The 19928-nt window shown below is 40.1% G+C and overlaps 1 long non-coding RNA gene across 3 annotated transcripts in view; it reads right to left on the bottom strand.

The window, feature by feature from the left end:
* Positions 1-2417: 2417 nt before the first annotated feature.
* Positions 2418-19928, bottom strand: part of LOC101730793 — a 276111-nt gene continuing 258600 nt past the window's right edge. For all 3 annotated transcript variants that reach the window (XR_004222696.1, XR_004222695.1, XR_001924600.2), the window contains 2 exons: positions 16573-16667; positions 2418-5178 (listed from right to left, as the gene is read on the bottom strand). This is a non-coding gene — a long non-coding RNA (uncharacterized LOC101730793). The remainder of the gene's footprint in view (positions 5179-16572; positions 16668-19928) is intronic.

The following is a 19928-nucleotide window of genomic DNA, read 5'->3' as shown; positions in this document are numbered from 1 at the left end:
TGGGCTGCCGGGGCCCACTAAAACTGGGGCCCACAGGGATTTTTGCCCAGTCCGACCCTGTACAGATCTGCTATAATCCTGAAAACACATATTTTTCAGCTGGCCTATAGCACAGGCTTGGGAGTCCAGCTCCTGCTGAGTTGCAACTTAAATTCAGGTTGCTCCATACCAAATCATTTCCACAGGCCCCACCATTCTCAATGTTTGGACAGCTGCATATACACTTGTAGGTCATGGGAAACTAATTGCTACCAATGCATTATATGAATTAAGGAGGTTATTTATCAATGTTTGTATTTTTTTTTTTAATTTGACAACTGTAATGTAAAGCTTTGGCATCTAAAAGCCATTGCGGTCATGTCCAAATCAGTGGAAGCCGGGTTTAATTAAATTTTTAATTATTTAATCAATTTCATCTTTTTGAGTTTTTCAAAAATGTTTTGAGCCTTGCGACCCATTGAAAATGATGTGAAAACTTTCTATGTCAATTCATAATAAAGAAGTTAAAAAAAAATGATGTGAAAATGACACATTCCTATATCTGACTGCATTTTTAATAAGGGATTTTTTAAATACACATGGTAACATTCGTGTTTAGTCAAAGTAGAAAAAACACATAAGATACAAAAATTCAATTTTGATAAATCTGCCTCTAAGTATCTACAAGCAAAGGGGAAAAAACATTGCTGGATATAATGCCCCAGTGAGATGTTCTGGTTTGCCCTGCCGGCTCTAATTCATTTTGGGAAGCCTACATTATCTGGGATCTGTCGAGCAAACATTTTTCTACAGCACTATAAAAGTGTGCCTCACCCTAATCTGCAGTTCACGACAAACTAAATACAAGAATCGCAGATAATAATAATGTAACTGAGCATTCACATATTTACCAGGTAAATAGTCAGCTCAGCAATGCCACGCGTAATGGGATATACCATGTTTTTCAACGGGGGGTAAGCCATATCCCCATGTCGAGATGTGCACATTCTGTAGCAACCTAATGTTTACAAAACTTAACTTAATAATACCAAAGTAATATGGGAATTGCTTCAAATAGAAACAGAGGAATAGTCAAACATAGTGAAGAACCTAAAAATAATCAAAGCACAAATCATTGATTCATGTCAAACTACTGTACCTGTGGCCAGTCATTAGGCGTCAGAGCGACGCAGGGTGCAGATGGTACAGACGTTTGCTTCCAGGCCATTGGGGTTGCTAAACCTACCAATGATTGTGTGCTACTGTTGCAAGAGATGGAAGTCCATTGGATTCAAACACTTTTAAGGACATAATCATGGCTATACTTTTGTTTCCTAAATTATATTTTTGCATTTCACTAGATTAGACTTTAGGTTTTTACTGTTTGTGTAACTTACTCACATTTTGTGCCTAAGCGAATACATGTCCATACTGCTCTTGAAGTAATGTTAGTAATGTTAGGTACATTTTAGGGCTCATTTATAACTGCAACTGCTGTCGCAGCTGCATAAAAAGACACATTCACTGCATGAATTAACCCTATTCATTATAGGTACTTTTGTTTAAAGCCTTTTCTTGCACTTCTTCATAGTCAGTACAGGTATCGGACCCCTTATCCGGAAACCCATTATCCAGAAAGTTCAGAATTAAGCAAAGGCCATCTCCCATAGACTCTCCCATAGACTCTATTTTAATCAAATAATTCACATTTTCACATTCAATAATTTTCATTTTTTTTTTCTCTGTAATAATAAAACAGTACAGGTATGGGACCCATTATCCAGAATGCAGACTTAAGGTAGGGGATCTGAATTATGGAAAGAAGCCTTATCCGGAAAACACCAGGTCCCAAACATTCTGGATAATGAGTCCCATACCTGTACTGCTACTTCTGTCCATTCTCCTATGTGTATATAAGTGATCACTCTATTTTCATGTCAGCACATGAATCCTTAGTTGTCAACTCTACTAATCTATGGGAGGTGCCCATAGATGATCTTTGGATAATCTTGTAATTATTACAGTGGGTACATACAAAGGCCCTTATCTTATTCTACTAGCAAAGGGGGGCTGAAATACTCTTCAGTTTGAAACACTGACAGTTGAGCTTTCCATATAAATGAGCAGATCTTTGCTCCATCTGAACAAATATTTGTTGGGCCAAACTGGCTGATCCAATACTTCAGCACCAGAGTCTATAGTAGGCCCACATGGGGTGCCCATGAAAACTAATCAGAAATCAGGGCAATCAAGGACATTGTTTTGGGTGACGCAAAGGCCAACATTTTGCCAATTTGATTCATATGCGAAAATGTTTTCAAGTTTGCATAAACAATTTTATATAGCGCTGTATTTTTAGCCTTTTGTTTGAAACATTCAATTGAAGCAGCTTTTGTAATAGAATAACTTAAATTAAAAATGTTCGTTGTAATAAATTGTTCGTTTACAGCGCATATTTATTTCAAAAACAGACTTTGCAGCTATAATTACTTATTATTTGGACACTCGTTGTGATTCATCTTTTGATTCATTTGAGAGAAAAAAAATAAACAATGTCCATAATAAAAATTCTTGGAAGAGAACATTAATTCCTGAGGGTTTCCAAGGATTGTTATGGTTTGTTGATCACATAGTAAACTGCAAAGGCCAAGGCTCAGCAAGGATAAGACAGCACAGAAAGTCTTACATAACTCTTGGTGCCTTCTGCCATATATACCTTATCTAGACAACAGGGTTCATTTGTTAATCATACAGACATGTTGTTCTTTAGCTGGGACCTCATCACCTGCCACACTAGCCTTTTATTTCGCTCAAAAATCTTTTTTTGTTTCCAGGCAATAATAGTGAATGCAGGATAAATCATGTCACCCAATTATTGCCAAAACAACCAGCCAACTAATCTAGTGGGGCATAGTAATAAATAGATTTTAGAAAAATACCCACCCCCTAGGCAAGGGTTAAAAGTTAAGGTGATAATAACACTAGCTCACATATCTGATTAAAAAAAGAACCTTGTTTAAAGAACATTGATTCAAATATACATATTAAATATGTCACAAAATATTAGCCAACCATATTCATACAATCTTATTTCTAGAACATTGTAATCCTTATTTTACCTTGAAGCCCTGCAGTTGATAAAGAGTGTTGTTTAATAAGAATCCAGGGTAGAGTCATTTAAAGCACTCGTGGCCCAAACCACAGATGGGCACCCAGCGACATCACGCCCCACCTTGCTTAATGTACACACATCAGTGGTGAATAATAGTAGTGAGCAAATTTTTTTGCCAGGCATAGATTGACTTTGATGTATTTGGGTGAGAAAAAAGTTGCTAGTTTAAAAAAAAATGTGTTTTTTTGGAAAAACCTACATACAGGGAACATAGCTGGATACCTTTACTGCAGAAGAGCGAAGACAAAATGGAAACTAACTAATTTGCGCTTAGGCTGAACAGCAGTGATAAGAGAATGTTTACTGCCAAAAAAATTGATAAATTCCCAATATTGGGAACTAGGCACTTTTCACAGTGAAAATTTGTTGTTGTTTTTTTTTTGTTGAGCGAATCCCAAATTTGTGGAACAGCGGCAAATTTATGAAAGGTTGAAATGCATTAAAGTCAATGACCATTTGGGTATTTCTCAGAGCAGAATTTGGTACAGTTTTGTACATTTTGCTCATAGAGAAACACAGAATTTTACCCCAAACTAATCCCTGCTAAGACATTTTGCTGATCACTACTGAACAAAACAGCAGCATTAAAAAATAATCTAATATAAATGTTTTCAGTCATAATCATAATTTTGCAGTGTTTATTTTCCTTTCCAGTAAACAGAGCTATATAGGATCTGGGACTCAAAAATAAAATAAACCTGACTTTTCCCCCAATGTGTCCCAAGTGCAATCCAATCTGTTGCATACAGTGAGAGCAATAATATCATAGCTATGGAATCCCAAGGAGTAAGTAAACAATGCATATCAGCCCCTTATCTAAAAGCTTTGCTATTTATTTTTCTGCTGAAAAAGTTTAGATGGTTTCCTTATCGCAGCTGCTTCCAAGAATTCTCTCTGGACATTGTTTTACAGCGCTTCCCCTTTTAAACAATATAAAGGTCTGAACTATGAGGGAGAGGGTGAAGTAATAGGAAATAAAATAGCTGTGCCCTACTCCTCTCAGCGCAAACATAAAGACACTGCCAAGTAAAAACAGTATCAGTGGGAGATGAATCAGTTCTTTTATGATCCCAAAATGGCAGTCAAACATCGAACTTGACTTTGAATCAATAACATTTAACACTTGCATCACTTAAGCAAATACAATAAGTTCAATTTAGGTATTTGTAGGATTTAATAGGCTTTAATATGGTCCTCTGACCAGAAATGAATATTTTTGGCACAATTAAAGAAATTATAATTCTAAGCAACTTTCCAATATACTCCCATTAATAATGTTTATAGTATAGTATGTATAGAATGTATCTATAGTAATAAATCAAATCAATTGGACTTGCTGTATTTTTTTCTCTTGAAGACATTTTGCTAGTCATCCGACTGGCTTTCTTAATTCAGAATGGCTTCTACTAAGATATTTCTGGAGTTAAATACCCTGGAATCTTTCTTCAATTATCTTAGTCTGTTTATCATAATCAGCACGTGGTCAGGGATCTCATGGAGGTAAGGTGCTGCTTGTATCAGCAGTGTTGGACTGGGATGCCAGGGGCCCACCAGAAAACCTTAGACCGTGGACCTACTCCTAAAATATTTTGTATCCACTTCTCACTTTTACATTTTTACATTGGAGGGGCTGGCTGTGCCATACGTTGGTGGAACTGTTTTTTGGTTTCTCCCACATACAAGTCCGAGCACACGATGTTACTCTTCTTATGCTTTGGGTTTGGGTCTTTTGGGTGAACCAGTTGCTGCCTTGGTGTGTTTCTGGGTTTAAAGGACACAGGAATGCAGTGTTTATTAAAAATCCTTTCGACAGCCCAGCTACAAATGGGAGGACCAAGTTCTTTCGTCTGTCAAGCTTTCCACCTTCTCCAGTTTTGGTGTAATTGCTCTCCTTTTCCCGGTTTTAACACAGGCCCAGTCTGGATATCCGCAAGTTTTAAGTGCCCATCTGGGATGTTCCAACTCTTTCGCCTCTGTGCTCGTGGGGATCTTGCTCTGTGGTGTAGGGTCAGATACGTGGATGACACCTGGGTTCAGATACACACACAAGAGGTACAGACTTTCACTAAACACATCAACACAGAGGACTACAACATCAAGTTTACAGCTAAAAGATTAGCAAGATTACACACTGGCTTTTTGGACTACTTTGTAAGAGTCTGAGAGGGTGGGAAGCTGGAAAAATAGGAAAACCAACCCAAACAAACCAGTACCTGCTATTAGATTCCCACCCTAGGTTCCAGGGTATTTAATTCCAGAAAGATCTTTGCACAAGTCATTCTGAACTGAGAAAGACAGTTGGATGACTAGTTAAATATCCTCAAGAGATAAAATGTAGCCAAGTCCAGTTGATTTGACTTATTACTTTAGATATACAATTACCTGGATAAATGAGAACATTCACAGACATTAAAGCAAAAACTGACACTAAAAAACTACTCTTCAAAAAAATAATCCACATAAAAGTTACCTATAGGTCATACTGATGTTTTTTGCTGACTGTTTTGCCAACCTGACTGTCCCTTCTCAGCCAATCAGACCCCTGCAGCACAATTATGGCAGCCCCCTCATTGAGGAACATGGGGGATCAGATAGGTAATATAAAAGCATCAGGTAAATACTTTTACCAAAATGTTAAAACTCATGTAAAGACAATATTATATTTTAAAAAAACTGTTTAATTTCAGGTGTCAGTATCTCTTTAAGAATGTTGGTTTAAGGCTACCGCCACACAGGGTGTTTTCTAGGCTGAACTTATACCACCCCTATGCCTTAATCTGCTTTATGCACCTAGGCAACACAGTGTCTCTGGGAACTGATTTCAGCGCCAAAACATGTGAGTATGCATTTTTGCAGCTAAATCCACTCCATGTGTCTGCACCCTGGCCAACACAGTGTTTCTGGGTACAGAGACACCATGAAGCAGATCGGAGCAGAGAGGCAGTTCCGCTCTGTGTGGCAGTAGTCTTTTCTCTGAGTCTGATTCTAAAAACAATATATCTCCTCTAGGTCTTTTAATTGACTGACGTGAAACATTGTTTCAGGAGTCTGAAAATATAATGCTAATGGAAACAGTATATGTCTGGCTACATTGTTTCAAGAGACAGAGTCAGGAACAAACAGATTCTGTTTTTAATTTTATATACATTAGGAAGTTGCTTAGAGTTCCATTTCTTTCATTAATCAAAAAAAAAACAAAAAACAAATTGCAGGTGGGCATAACCGTGAAGTAATTCGTAACTGTAATGCTGCTGAAAGCATCTGTCGGACTGCTGATATTCTCTGTACTACTGATTCTGACATCTGAAACAATGCAGAAGAAACCAGATGATTAACAGACCTGGGGGAGAACTGATATCTGCTTCATTGTTTCAAACTTTCTGATTGAGCGCTAAGAATAGAAAAAGGGCTAAACAAATACTGTTTCAATTACATTCCCAAATAACTACAGTAGTGAAAATGTTTTCATTGGTGTATACTGGAAAGTTGCTTAGAATTACACTTCTTTTAACAATGCAGAGTAGTTTGTATCAGTAGGAAACAAGCCCAGAAGAATCCAAGATCTTTAGTAATTTATTTTTGTAGTTGAACTGACCTGCCAGCCCTTGGATCACCCACAACCCCCATTGGTAAAGGATATTTCTGTATATTCCTGTGCCTGCACAATGCATTTTTACTGGTTGTGTTGGTAAGTTCAGTTCCCTCAGTTCCCACATTACTACTTCTTTATAGATCACACATCAAAAAATGAAATAAAACCACTCTCCAGCTCAGAGTATAAGAGGGATAAACGAAAAAAGGGGGAAGAAGTGCTCTCATACGTTTAACTATATCCACCAAAAATCTGAACATGCCACCCTTTAAATTTAACAAACAGACAATTTGTGTGTAGAAAAGGTCACTCACAGAGCCCATAGCTTGTGGGTAACAACGGACAAACAATCCATAATTCAGGCTCTTAGGGCCGTGGTACACGTGGAGATTAGTCGCCCGTGACAAATCTCCCTTGTTGCGGGCGACTCATCTCCCCGATATGACATCCCACCGGCTAGAATGTAAATCGCCAGTGGGATGGCAAAAGCGGTGGTGCGATTTGCGGAAATCGGCGAAGTTGCCTATAGTGCCGCTTTGTATGCCATTCCACTGGCAATTTACATTTTCGCCAGTGGGATGTCATATCGGGGAGATTAGTCGCCCGCAACAAGGGAGATTTGTCACGGGCGAGCCCTTACACTACAAGCCACTGGAACATGATGTTGCTTAAATCACAATCTAATTTGATCTATTAAGAAATTGTCTGACACATTTTGTACATCCTGTACTTAATCACAGGCTTCTGTACCAGCCCAAGGCAACCACAGCCCTTTAGCAGGAAGATCTGTGCCCCCAAAGATGCCCCAGTAGCTCCCCATCTTCTCTTCTGCTGAATCACTGCCCATGCTCTGTGCTGCTGTCACTTACTGAGCTTAGGACCTGGCTCACAATATACTGTATATGTAGAGTATAAATGTCACAATATAAGGCTGATTAGTAATTAATACAGATAATTACTGCATGGCAGCTCAGCGCAGAATCAGCCTACTGTACATGACGGGTCAGCCGCATTTTCTACAATGACTGCTAAGTTAAGTTTCCCAACAGCTGACCAGAGCACATTGAGCATATGACGGCTCCCATGACAAGTTTGACAATTTTAGGCTGGTACAGTAAGTTCAGTATATAAAATACAGTATTTTTAGCCATAATAATTTTTAGGGTTTAGTTCTCCTTTAAGTGAAGTACACACAAAATGCGTCAGGTTAGGCGCACTTTATAGGTTAACTTGCTTTTGAGCCAAGTGTAAGTTTTCCATCAGTCAAGAGGAAATCCCAGCAACCTCTACTTGCCGTATGAGCCATGAGTTCCTATGCCAGTTGGTGCCTACTATCCAGTCAGAGAAGCAACTGGCTTCTGCAGGAGACATTCCCAAGCAATTGACTTTGTGGTGGCTTGTATCCTAACATGTATCCTAACATGTATCCTAACATGTATCCTAACATGTATCCTAACATGTATCCTAACATGTATTCTCACATGTATCCTAACATGTATCCTAACATGGTGCCTATTAATCCCTTCCCCAATATCCTACAGACAGCAATAAAGCCTACAAACTCAGTTCCTCACCAGCAGCAACATATATCCGCTGTCAGATATACCTAGAACAGCCATAAAGTATCCTTCTCCATGTATATCCTTACAATAAGCATTTCTAAAGAAAATGAATCTTCTTTGTTCCATGTAATGTTGAACTATTTCGAGGAGCCTTTACCATTGTCACATTTTTATTTAACCAAGAAAATAGCATTCAAAAGTAATGCCAATTGCATGTATAAATATTTACTAATTAGATCTCATTTCAGGGTATGTGTACCTTTCATTATTGGTATTCTTCATTTTAAACTAGTCATAATGACACTGGTATTTATCTAAGAGCTGACGAGCACGAAGCACTGAAATTTAATTACATTTTCAGCTGCCCTAAGGCACCAATAGAAACGTGTGTATTTGTCAGCGAGCTCCTTTGGAAATGAGCAGAGAATGTGAACGTGTTATCTGTAGAGTACAGCAAGTGTTCTGCCCGCACCCTGAATGTCAGAGGAAGGTGACATGGTTTTAATTTCCCCCTTAAACACTTTCAACTTGCCACAGAACCCTTAGAAAATAAGCTTGTGGGGGAACTTAAAGCTTGAAAAACTTGATAAGATATTGAATAAAAAGATATCAGTCATGGCAAAGTGAAATGCAATGTGAAAGCCTTAAATAAATGTTGTTTATTATCTAGTGTAAATACTTTTTATGTGTTTTTATAAAACATCCATCCATAAGAAAGTGCTTTACTAACACCCTGCTGTGCAAGTGTGGTCCCTTTAGAGTAGGTTTGTGGAACCACCAAGTTTAAAGTCTGACCCCCCAATCTGTAGCATCTACCAATCAGTGCTTCTTTAGAGTTTCTTTTCTTCCAAAGACGATTAATCTGTATAATCTATAGTTCTATTGGGGTCACAGGAAAATACTGCCACAGCTCAGCTCTGATCTCAATGTATATCCCTTTATACTTTCTACACTGCTCTGTGCCTGACCTTCACTTCTCATTACTTGTTCCATTCCCAACTGAATCTCTTGATCTTCTGCCTTTCTCTGGAAATCCCTGCCATGGCCTACTGATTCCTTCTCTCCAAACTTTAAATGATCCAAAAGATCCACCTTTTTAAAGAAACCTATTTCATGCACCCTGAATCATTAGATGTCAACAATTATGTGCCCTATACCCCTGCATTCCAATATACTTGTATGTTAATCACTATAAGACACTATAAGCCACACATGCCTCAACGTTTACGGAGGGCACAATTAGGATTTTGACGAAGGGTGGGTTGTGCCCCCCTCGAACGGTGATGCACGAGATCTCAGAATAAATGGGCTGCATAAAGAGGTGCAAGTGCAGCTCCTTTAAAGCATACCCCCCAACTGTCCCGCTTTCCGCAGGACAGTCCCGGTTTTAATAGCGCATCCCGCTGTCCTGGATAGTTCTATGAATGTCCTGCATTTCCGTAATAGATTACAGAAATGTGGGACATTCATGGAACTATACCTGACAGCGGGATGCGCTAGCTCGTGCACCTTCTGCTCCTTATGCGGCTCCCTGTACGGTGGCGACAGGCCCTTTTATAAGGTTGCACCCCGTACGTATTGACGTCACACGTATGCATGGGGTGCAACCTTATAAAAGGGCCTGTTGCTGCCATACAAGGACCCGCATATAGAGCAGAAGCCGCTGAAGAAGGAGGAGCGTCTATGGGGGGTACTGTGTATGGGGGCACTGTGTATGGGGGCACTGTTTATGAGGGCACTGTGTATGGGGGCACTGTTTATGGAGGGTACTGTGTATGGGGGCACTGTGTATGGGGGGTACTGTCTATGGGGCAATTGGGGGCACTGTGTATGGGGGGGCACTGTGTATGGGGGGGGCACTGTGTATGGGGGGGCACTGTCCATGGGGGTACTGTCTATGGGGGCAATTGGGGGCACTTTCTATGGGGGCACTGTGTATGGGGGGGGCAAATCTGGTACATAGTTATAACTCACTTATAACTGACTTGCCTTCTCTCTATATTTGTATTTTATATGTAGGAGTTGCTATATTGTTTGGTAGTACAGTATGAGGGTATAGCACATTTGCATCTGATCCCACCATTTTCAACTATATAAAAGGCCACAAAAGTGGGCATGGTCAAAAAATTTGCCAGGCTGCGCGCACCAAGTCTTTTTGTCCCTCTTTTCATTTTTCAAATGTTGGGGGGTATGCTTTAAAGAAAAAGGAAAGGTAAAAATCACTGGGGGTGCCAAGTGTTAGGCAACCCCCAGTGATTTTAATTGCTTACCTTTTCCTGGGGTTGGTGCCCGTGTTCCTGAAGAAAACCGCACCAGCCCAGGGTAGCTGAGAGGGAGCGATCCTCTTACATCTGTCTTCATTCTTCTGAATCCCAGGGCTGGCATGTGTGCAGTTGGGTGAATATTCTGACTTTCTTGTTAAAGTTCGGCTTGTCACTCTACTGCGCATGTGCAAGCGGCGGGAAGACAGAAGAGGAAACACTCACTCACAGCTACCCTGGGCTGGTGCTGTTTTCTCCTAACAGGGGCACCAACCCTAGGAAAAGTTAAGTGATTACAATTACTGGGGGGTGCCTAACATTTTTGCACCCCCCTCAGTGATTGTACCTTTTCTTCTTCTTTAATATTTTTACAGTCTTACATTAAACCTTGCCTGGGTTTAAATTCAACTACAAGGGCTGTGTATGTATGTCCTCTACTCGTTAATCACTATTTGCATGGAATATGTATGTCCTTTCTTTCTTTGTCACAAATACAAATACAGATAAACAAATACAAGTGACCCTAGTGTCTGTGTGCCATTGGCAAATAAAATAAAAATACTGAAGCTCTCATCAGAACCTATTTCCTGGGGACAACAATTTTTTTTAATGTTCTCATTTAATGCATGACTAGTTAGTGCTGTTTAAATAATAGGTAATAATGTTGTTTACAAGGGAACTCAAATATTATGCTATAATAGAATTTAATCATAACACATAGTTGAACACCTTGTAATTTAGTATTCGGGTTGCTTTTCATTTTAAAGACCAGCACATCAGAATGTTTGACTATAACTAAGGTCCCAGCACAATACTACATGCATTTGCAAACCTACCATTGATCTGTAAAATTATTGAATATATTTTAACCACAACTTTAAGCAGGTTCCGCCTGTTCTGGCTGAAGCACAAAAGCTGAGGCCTGTTTGGACTGCAGCAAATAGTTGTGCAAGAAAAGGGTTAAAAGGCAGGGCAGCATTGTTTTTAACAGAATGTTCACAGATACTCGCAGATAAAGTTACTGTGAGACTTTCTACCACCCACACTAAGCTCACTGAACTGAACTTAAATCCTGTAACCTACAAAATGTACAGAACATCAAATACAAAATATAGTTCACAAAGCTGTCAAACAAGACGTGAGGCTGGCTGTGTGGCACAAGTACGGCACAAGTCACTTTCTGAGCTTGTTAATTGTTACCTAGCAGTCTTCTGGCTGACATGAATACCTTGCTTGCCTGGCCTGTCAGATAATACATAGCCTGTAGCTTGGCTCTTTGGTATCAGCAAGCAAAACCTTGTCCTCCAACCACAGGGCTAAGTGTCAATGTAGCATGTGTGTAAGCATGCACCCAGCATTTCAAACTTACAGATATTTTTATTCCAAGCAAAGTGCAATTTTATTAACTGATATCACAGTCTGAAATTATCTGGAAAAGATATTACACCACAAAGGCACAAAGCCACCGCCATGCTCCCCCACCAGAGTGTTCTCAGCCTGATATTACACTTTCATCATTCATGTACTGAATAGGTTAGCGGCAAGAACCCTGCCAGAACACTTCTACAAACACCAACTTTTACCCCAGGGGAGCCATTTACTAACCATCAGATTAGTTTTTTCAATTTGGATTTTTAGTGCTAAAAGTCATTGGAAAAAAAATTGCAACTTTTTAAAGATTTAAAGATGCATCCAAAAATCCAAATCTGACAATTCTCCAGCTAAAACTTGCCGAGACCATGTAGAAGTCAGTGGTAGATGTCCCTTTCCTTTCCTGAAAGATCCTTCTTTTGCCTCAATGTTTTGGATTTTTACCTCTAGTTTTTGTGCGATTGTTTAAAAAAAAGTAGTGTTTTTGGGGCCACAATTTGAAAAAGTCACAGTCCCTGCGATTTTTTTCCCCAAACGTACTGTTTCAGTTTGGATTTTTTTTGTAAATGTCAGACATTCGTGGAAATGGAGTTCAGCCAAATTAAAAAGAAAAATATGAAAATTGTTAGATTTTTAGTAAATCTGCCCCCAAATATTTAGGTCTACAATATTCTGTACAACTTTATAAATATGCCCTTACTTTTGTCCCTAGTAATGTGATGTCAATGCCATCAGCAGGCTACTACAAGAAAATATCAGCATCTCTGTATAGCTTGATCAGATTCCATATATTTACAGGTTATGCCATCCAAAGTTACTTAACAATGGATATTTGTTTAGCAGAATATTCAGTTTTATCTGTTTGACACATTTTCAAGGGTCATTTTATAAGAAAATAATTGTGTCATAGAAGATAGAAGTCTACATAGCCATTCAGAATAGTGGCCATAAAAATCTCTTGGAGGAGCACATGTGGCCGACAGACCTCCAGCTGGGCAGCCCTGCTCTTGTACCCTATGCTGACTTTATGCACATTTACTCAGCTTTGTCCTTGCTAATATTCCATCTAGGAGTCTGCTATGAACCCAGGACACAACAGCAGCCTGACTATAGTTAGGAACCCCCTATGCCCACAGCCAGGGCCGCCATCAGAAATCGCGGGGCCCCTCACAACAAAATTTTCTGGGCCCTCCCTCCTCCCACGCCCCCAATAGCCCCTCCCCCATTGACCCCTCCCATCAATACAAACGATACAGAGACTTTGGTAGCCAGGGCCCCCTAAAACATTTGTGGCCAGGGGCTACATTTTGCATTGGTGCCAGAACATTGCTAGCCAGCCCAGGGCCCCCTAAAACATTGGTGATCCTCCCCCAAATACTATGGCCCGCTCCCCCCACGCATCCTTCAGCTCCCCTGCCAGTATCCTCCGGCTCCCCCCATTTTCTCCTGCTTCCTCCAGGGCCCCCCAAGCATCCTCCAGTCCCCCGCCCCAGCGTCCTCCTGCCCCCCCAAAGCATCCTTCAGCTCCCCCCAACATCCTCCAGGGCCCCAAAGCATCTTTCAGCTCCCCCCAGGGCCCCCGAAGCATCCTCCAGTCCCCCGCCCCAGCATCCCCCTGCACCCCCTCAAAGCATCCTTCAGCTCCCCCCAACATCCTCCAGGGCCCCAAAGCATCCTTCAGCTCCCCCCAGGGCCCCCCAAGCATCCTCCAGTCCCCCCCGAGCGTCCTCCTGGCCCCCCCACTGACATCTCCCTAGCCATGGCCGGGGTTCAGCCCACAAGCAGAGCAGCTAATGTCCCGTTTCTCCTTACAGAGGTGCAGATTTTATAGCAGCCCCCCCCTTCCCCCCCATCCCAGCAAAATGTGAGATTGCAGAGCACATAAGTAAGAGCAGAACCACTTGTGGGGCCCCCCCTGCGTTACTTTCCCATTGGGGTCCCGCAGACCAGTGGCCGCTGTTTATGAGGAAGACTCATGTCCTGCAGCTCCCCGCTCCATCTGCGCTTATATAAGGTTGCGCCCCGTACGTGTGACGTCACTACGCACGGGGCGCAACCTTATATAAGCGCTGATGTAGCGGGGAACACCAGGACGTAGCGAAGGATGTCGGCAGTGAGAGGGCCCGGAATTGATTAAAGGGGGCCCGAGCTAGGAAAACTCTAGTACGGCCGGGCCCCCTTTAAAGTTAAAAACATCCGGGCCCGGGACGACTGTACCCCCTGTGCCCCCCTGATGGCGGCCCTGCCCACAGCCATGGTCTCTCATGGAACCTTCTCCTTTGGTAAACTCAATCCTCTATTACACAGGGCTCTTTCTGTCATTTTACCACTTGGGCTTTCCAGGTAAATGATTTCCATAGAATTTTTCTACCAAGGATTCTTTCCAGAACCTACCTACCTTGAGAAAAACAGAGAAAAGACCAGCCTATCAATTCTATAGCTTGGGCCAACTAGAATCCTAGGAATATTGTTGGCAGATAGAGATAACTTTTCCTCTTTCTTTTCCTTCTGTTAAAAACATAAACTGCAAATTCAAAATGGCCTTTAAATAAAATATAAATAAACGACTCATTCTCAAATACATCCACATGTTTACAGGTAAGATACTCTAATGCTGAAACTGGGGTGGAGCTACGGTCCCCTTGCCAGTAGCTGAACTATAAACTACTGGAAACTACTACAACCGCGTTCCACTGACATGTATTAAAATTCCACATTCCAAAGTCATTTACATAGTAAATTACACAAAACATGGTATCCGTCATAACTATCAGCTTTTACAGGATTACAAAATGATATTGCTTTTGTTCAATCAGCAGATGTACTCTCTTTATTTTATTTTAACTTTACAAAACAGTAAATAATCCATAAAGTTTTATAAAAGGCAAGGGTCACACATAAATGTTCTAATGATTTAAAGTGTGCACTGACCTTATGAGTCCTAAGCATTCTATGTAGTTCTGTTTTATATTCTTTATGAAATTGTCTAGTCAATTACAATTACAAAACTAAGGTCAGGCGTCAGGCGTTCATTGCACTCTGCTGAGGCCTATTTAGTTTTTAAAGGGGTGGTTCATATTTAAGGTTACCTTTTAGCATTTATAAAATGTCTTACTTTTTTAATAGTTTTTGAATTATTAGCTGCTGAAATACCAACCTGGAGAGCTGATTAACAAAAACGAAATAACTGAAAGACCACACACAATAAAAAAGGAAAATTGCAAATTGTCTCAGAATATCACTGTTGATACAGCTTATCTGCTCTCCAGTTAAACGTTCCACACTGATCCACACGAAGTTCATATTTAAAAGCCACTATGGTTTCACATTTTCTTTCAAAATTGTGCATAGTACAGGGTAATACCTATGCTGGAACAACCTATGGTCTCTACCTGCCCAGGCTATGAGAATATGGAGGCTATAGAGTAGAAGGTAATATACCCTGTAACTGTCTGACCTTGCTTCTAGTGACAGTAGCCATGCCCCTCTGGGCTGCTCATACACCTCCCAGCATTTTACTTTCTATGCACCTTTATAGAAGCTAGTAGTTACAAATAATTACATTCAGCTTTTAATATTATTACTAACAGAAAAAAATACATATTTTGCAGTGGGTTTTTATATATCAAAAGTTGGCTTGAAGCTCAACAGTGGGCTCAGAAGAAGGGCAAGGAGGTGCAGGGTCACATACATTTACTTCTAATCAGTGTTAAATGGTTTAAGTGCTAAATAGAAACACAATAAACATTCAAACTGACAAACTGTTGCAAATAAAAAGCTTTAGGGTTTAATTGATCTGTAAGACCAACATCTAAAACCTAAACAATACAAAACACTGCATGATAATACACTGCATGTAGAATACGTTGTTGTTTTGACATACAAACAAATGAAGTTAGTTGTTGCAAAGTAGCCAGGGAAAGCCAGCAGGACCCTGAACTGTAGAGGAAGAGGGGACTGTAAACAAAAGAAAGAAGCTGAGTTTCCATTTTAAAGGGACAGTAACACCAAAAAATGAAAGTGTATAAAAGTAATTACTATATAATGTAATGCTGTCCTGTACTGGTACAACTGGTGTGTTTTCCTTAGAAAGACTACTATAGTTTATATAATAAAGCTTCTGTGTAGCCACGGGGGCAGCCATTTACAGGAGAAAAGGCACAGGTTACTTAGCAGATAACAGATAAAACCCCATTATACTCTACTAAGCTTATCTGTTATCTGCTATGTGCCTGTGCCTTTTCTCCTTTTTCCCAGCTTCAATGGCTGCCCCCGTGTTGACATAACAGCTCATTTATATAAACTATAGTAGCGTTTCTGTTGCAAACTTACCAGTTTTACCAGCGCAGGGCAACTGTACATTATATTTTTATTACTTTAAAACACTTTCATTTTTTGGTGTTACTGTTGCTTTAAAATACCTGGTCAGACCCAGTGACAGTAGGCTGAACCAAGAACCAATTGTATCTTTAGCACTGGAGGGCAATTAGCCACCTGGAAGCCCTTCTCAGAAGTTCTGTTAAAAAGACCTCCGATAGGAATATTTTGATCAGAGAGCAATAATAATAATGTATACAATATAACAATAACATACATTAATATACATCAATTTGTCCCGTAACAAGTTATACTCACCTAAAGTTCCATGGGTATGCAACTGTTCTAGTAGGTAAGAAACAACGCCACCATGTCTATTCGAATAGGCTTCTTTTAAGTGTCTGATGATGGCCCTGGAGAAGTGGAACACAAAAAAAGGGCTATTATTCTTAAAAAAAAAAGAATAACAACATATTAACTATTAATACTATGAATCTATTATTAAGACCCTAGTATTTACATAGCAAGAACATAGTATAAGCCAATTAGTGACTGGCTTTTTTGAGCCAACTACTGGTAGAACAATGAATGCAACAATTTGCTTGGTTGCCATGGGTTACTGCCCCATGTTGATAAATGGCCACCACCAGTGAGCCTTTTGAGTTTGTTCTCATGATACTGCTTTGTACTAGTGGTACTGCTCTGTACCTTTGTGATGTATGTGCGTGAGGCATATTTACCAATTTGCAAAAATGCATCCTAAGCTAAGAAAGGCTATTTTATGCTGTTACCTTTTTCCAGTTTAGGAAGCAACAAACCAAGGTACTTGATAATTCTGGTGTTTGCTGCTTCCTAAACTGTGTTTAGTAAACTGAGTGTTTCAGAAAATATGACAAAGTTCTCATATGTTCCTGTGTGCCTGGGGTCGCTGATCACAATACACAGCTGTATTTTGACTAATACTCCTACATGATTTCAGGTGCTCAGACATTAATAGAATTCATTCTATAAACAAAACAAAATGCTAGAATAAATGGCAGCTGCTGCGCCATACACAGGATAGATCACTGACAAGTCTACTGTAATAATAAACCAGGGATGTACCTTTTTCTGATTTATTGGGGGGAATATAAATGTGAGACTAGAAGATGAATAGGAGATATGTAGTATAACTTAACCAAAACAATAATCCTTAGTGGCTGGGGGGCTCACTCTGAAGGCCAGAAGGGGTGAGACTTGGACATAATGCATAATTCTTCTTCAAGATACTCCTGTAAGCACAGCATGATGGTCAATTAGGCGAGATTTGGTCAATTAGAGATTTGGGACTTGTTGCCCTAGATATTGATAGATCAACTCTTACTTATACCTGTAACCTTGTTTCAAGCTAAGCGTGGCCAGAATTGTGCGCTCATGTTATTCCTGTTATCCACTAACAGTCTTTTACAGGAACAGCAGCAGCATGGATAATACGTTACATTTTCTTATATAGTATTTCCCCTACATAAGCAGGCAAATGTAGGGCAATTTTACATATACCTTGTAGAAAACAAGGCTTTGCTCATTTCTGTTAAATAAATAATCATGGAAATTGCTAAATATGCCATAATATGTAGCAGAGTAATTTATTTAGCACAGGTTTTTTTGGTCCAGGTATGGGACCTGTTATCCAGAATGCTCGGGACTAGAAGTTTCCCAAAAGGGACGCTTTCCGTAGTTGGATCTTCACTTTAAGTCTACTAAACAATAATGTAAACATTAAAGGAGAAGGAAAGGCTAATAAAGAGTTAATCCCAAGCTGCAGGCATACCTTCAGTTCTCTCAATAGTGCCCTTAAGTCTCCCCATATTTCTCCCATTCAGATGATCAGAAGCCAAACAGGAAGAAAAAACGCTGAGCTGTGTAAAGAAAGTTCCCATAATGCCTTACTCCTGCACCAACACCCAAATCAAGTGAACATGCTCAGTTAGTAAGACTATGAGTCAGCTTCCTGCTGATTGGCTCAGATCCACATTCCTAAGGGGGAGTGAGTTCTCAGCATTCTTGAGGGAGGGGAGAGCAGGAAAGAGCAGAGAGCAGAGAGCTGCATGTCTCTGGCACATGAATTACAGACACAAGAAATCTTTTGACAGAGAAGTCAGTGCAGCGTTTCTGTGAGTGCTTATGGCTGTATTTACATAGACCTTTCTGATAAAGCTTACTTAGTTTTTAGCTTTCCTTCTCCTTTAAATAAACCCAATAGGATTGTTTGTACCAAGTACAGGTACTGTTTTATTATTACAGAGAAAAAGGAAATCATTTTTTGAAAATATGTATTATTGGATTAAAATAAAGATATGGAAGATGGCTTTCACATAATTCAGAGTTTTCTGGTTAGTGGGTTTCTGGATAAGGGATTCCATACTAGTATTTTCTGCTTTTAATTCTACTAAACATAGAGAAGAAACCGCAAATCTTATTACAATTTATATACTTAGTCATTTACAGAATGTCACATGACTTGTAAAATAATACTCTGGGTCTAAGCTGAAAACTTGAGTTCCCCTTTGAGATGAGTAATTTATCTTGTGTTAACCTCTCAAAACCAGATAATAATTCCCACAAGGTAAGGAGAATTATTCCCTAGCTCAGGACTGGCAACTGGAGGCCTGCAGGCCGAATGTGGCCCTACAAAGCATTTAAATGGCTCCTAGTCTGCAAAGACATGATTGTATGAAATTAAAATTTATAATTTATAATCTGGCCCTCAACGATACTGTATGAGACATAATGGGCCCATGACATGTAATAAGTTGGAAAGAACTGCCCTAGCCCATAGTGGGCCAGAACGTACCATTTACTGGTAACCTATTTGAATGCAAACCACTGGAAAATGTCCTACTACATTATAATGGGTGGGTGCTCTGATCTAAAAAAAAATGTAAAAATCCATACTGGCAGGAAATCACAGGGTGGCTCACAAATGCTATTCCTGGCTGGGGCGCGGGAGATGCCAGAAATTGGTACTAAAAAATTATTGGTACTAAACCTGAACGGTTCTCTGGACAAACAAATAAAACTGGTTATTATAAAAGCCATGTTCCAAGCCTGCAGACTACTTACCCTCACTGGAAAGGTTGCACACCCCTAAAGTCCAAGAATGGAGAAAAGCTATGGACGACATGGCCACACTAGAGAGAACCATTCTGGACAAAAAAAGCCAGATATTAACATATCTTCAAATCTGGTGCCACTGGACTGTCTTGGTCCAACTGCTCCTCTCCCTCCAGGAGACCCACCACCAGCAATAGATGCCCAATGTACAACTCCTGCCAATGCTACTCCCAGAGGGGCACATATGCACACTCTGCACCTTGGACACCACTACTATGGGAAATCACAGAACATAAATATGTCCTTTATACTAATATTATCTACTGTACAGTTGTACTCTTTTGTTTCCTTTTTATTTTCCTTGTTGTTTAATAAAACTCTTTTAAAAAAAAAATCCATGTTGGTGTTTCTACATGATTTGAGTCATACAGGCAAAAACCATAATAAAATCACACATCAGATAATCTGTATATATGGAACACTTCATGTGAGATCACTGCTGCCCCAGACCTGCAGGCCAAGGGATTAAGCACAGAGAGAGAGGACAGAGGCAGGTTTCATATGCGATACACAGGATTGGA

The sequence above is a fragment of the Xenopus tropicalis genome, chromosome 5 (genome assembly GCF_000004195.4).
Source record: "Xenopus tropicalis strain Nigerian chromosome 5, UCB_Xtro_10.0, whole genome shotgun sequence".
NCBI classification, from domain to species: domain Eukaryota; kingdom Metazoa; phylum Chordata; class Amphibia; order Anura; family Pipidae; genus Xenopus; species Xenopus tropicalis.
This window is presented reverse-complemented; position numbering and strand designations above follow the sequence as displayed.